The sequence below is a fragment of the Mus caroli genome, chromosome 11 (assembly GCF_900094665.2).
Source record: "Mus caroli chromosome 11, CAROLI_EIJ_v1.1, whole genome shotgun sequence".
Taxonomy (NCBI): Eukaryota; Metazoa; Chordata; class Mammalia; order Rodentia; family Muridae; genus Mus; species Mus caroli.
Window position 1 is genome coordinate 99,118,374 of NC_034580.1, and position 3,044 is coordinate 99,121,417.

Genomic DNA, 3,044 nt, shown 5'->3' on the forward strand with positions numbered 1-3,044 from the left:
GCGAGTCTCCTTTCTCGCAGACTCTTTATTTCCTCTGGTGCACCAGCTAGACTGGGATCAGATGTCCGTTCATCATATCTGTCTTTCTCCTTTGATTTCTTTACTTATTTTGAGACGAGGGACTCGAGTGTTACCTTGGCTGGCCCCAGACTCTCAGAGATCTGCCTGCCTCTGCCTCCTGAGTGCTGTGATTAAAGGCACTCGCTTCCATGCCTGGCTTTCTCTTATTTGGGGCGTGTGAGTGTGAGCGCACATGCGTGTGCAGCGGCAGGTGTGCATACCTGTGTGCTCACATGCATGTAGACATCAGAGGTCAGCCTTGGGAGTCATTCCTCAAGAAATCTGTCTGCCTTAATTTTTGAGACGGGTTTCCATACTGGGGCTGGGCTGGCTGGCCAGAAAGCCCCAGGGGTCCTGCTGTTTGTTTGGGGGGTGGTTAACAAGCCCAGGCCACCACTCCTGGATTCTCCTGGCTGTTGACTTGGGTCCCAGCGCCCCTGCCTCCCCAGCCCCTCGGGCCTGCTACTCAGCGCCCAGCCCTCTGTCCTCTGTTGTTTCTGACTCCACCTCCTGCCCAGACTCCCTCAGCAATGTTGCTCAGAGCTGGAAGATCTGGAATGGAGGCATTGTTTCTGTCAGTCATTTTTTTCCCCCTTTCCTCCTGTCCATGTGGTGGCGCCACTGTTTCTCCAGTACCTCACTGGTAACTGGGGCCAGTTCCCACCTTCCCTTGAAAACCAAACATCATCATCCCCCCCCCCCTCCCCAGGCAGTGGTGGTGCACGCCTTTAATCCTAGCACTTGGGAGGCAGTGGCAGGCAGATTTCTGAGTTTGAGGCCAGCCTGGTCTACAGAGTGAGTTCTGGGACAGCCAGGTCAACACAGAGAAACCCTGTCTCAAAAAACCAACCAACAAACAAACAAAAAACCCAAAACCCCACGTGTACTCACTTTCCCCAGCCTTGTGCAGGCCCTCAACTGTTCTTGACTAGTTTTGGGTTTTAAAAAAAAAAAAAAAAGGTGCTGGGGATATCGGTAGAATGCTGGTCTATCTCCAGCACTGCATAAACTGGGGCATGGTGGCAGGCCTGAGTCAAAGAACTCCGTCTCTAAACAAACAAACACATAAATAAATACATAAAATAGATAAATAAAGAATGGAAAGAAGGAAGGCAGGAAGGCAGACGGGGGAGTGTGTGTCTGGAGAGGTGCTCGGTGGTAAAGAGCATATGTTGCCTTTCCAGATGATCCAGATTTGGTTCTCAGTTCTGTAAATTGGGTTTCTTACAACCTCCAGTAATTCAAGCTCCAGGGATCTTTCGCCCCCCTCTGGCCTCTGTTGGCACTGCACTCATGGGGCAACATGCATAAAATAAAAAGGATTAGTTTTGAAAAAGAATTATTTTTATTTTATATGTATAGTGTTTTGCCGTTCCCTCGCAGACCGGAGGAAGGAATCACATCTCCTGGAATTGGAGTTACAGACAGTTATGAGTCACCATGCGGACACTCGGAACCAAACACAGGTCATCTGCAGGAACAGTGGGTGTTCTTAGCCTCTGAGTCACCTCTTCATCACCCCATAGGTAAACAAGCAAATAAGTAAGTAAGTAAATAAATAAATGAATAAATAAATAAATATTTTAATTTTACAAAGAAAATGAGAGAAACTTCCAAATGGTCTTAAAGATTTCTGATAACTCAGGCACCAGGAGATCTGACATTCTCTTCAGGCTTTTATGGGCATGCACAGAAGTAGCATACATTATTCACACACACATACATGTGAACAAAACTAATATTTAAAAAACTTTAAAACAGGGGAGAGCGATTGCTCAGTGGTTAAGAGCACTAACTGTTCTTCCAGAGGTCCCGAGTTCAAATCCCAGCAACCACATGGTGGCTCACAACCATCTGTAATGGGATCTGATGCCCTCTTCTGTTGTGTCTGAAGACAGCGACAGTGTACTCATATACATAAAATAAATACACAAATCATTAAAATAAAACCTCTAAAACCCCACTCCCACCCCTCCCCCCACCTGTGTCTTTTTTGGAGTAGAGATCTCACTATGTAGTCCTGGCTGGCCCAGAACTCTCTGTGAACCGGGTGGGCCTTGGGCTCACAATGATCCTCCTGCCCCTGCCTCCCTAGTACTTGCTTCCTGAGCACTGAGACTAAAGGTGTGTGCAACCACAGCTGGTCTGACCACTGTTTATACAACGACACTTATCCAAACCGTGCTCTCCCTCTTTGCTCTATCCCCTTACTCTGGTCACCTGGCTGTCCTAGAACTCAATTTGTAGACCAGGCTCCTTGAACAGAGCTCCGCCCGCCTCTGCCTCCCAAGTGCTGGGACTTAAGGCGCGTACCACCACCACCACCACCACCACCTCTGGGCTTCAAATGCCTTTCTTACCATGAAGTCTTTCCAACCTCCCGGTGTACTCTGCTTTTACAGCAAGGCAGGGAAGGTACCACTCTTGATTCTCCCAACTGTATCCTTCCCCATGAATAAGTAGTCCCTTGGGCATCCTGCTTCACTGGCTAGACCACCAGTGTCCAACAGAATTTACTCATTGGTTTTCTTGAGGGTCGGGGGAGGGTTGGATTCCATATTGTTAGCTCAGGTTAGCCTTAAATTCATTATGTAACTAAAGATGATCTTAAACTCTGCATCCTCCTGCCTCCACCTCCCATGTACCCAGATTCCAGGCCCTTCAGGCTGCAGCAGAAGTTCCTTGGATGGTGGAAATGGTTTGTATCTGTCCCTTCCAGTATGGTACCGCTAACCCTAGGGGCTACTGAGCTCTTGAAATGTAGCATAGTCTGACTGAAGAACTGAATCTTAAATTTTTTTTTTAAAGATTTATTTATTTATTATATGTAAGTACACTGTAGCTGTCTTCAGACACTCCAGAAGAGGGCGCCAGATCTCGTTACGGATGTTTGTTAGCCACCATGTGGTTGCTGGGATTTGAACTCTGGACCTTTGGAAGAGCAGTCGGGTGCTCTTACCCACTGAGCCATCTCACCAGCCCTT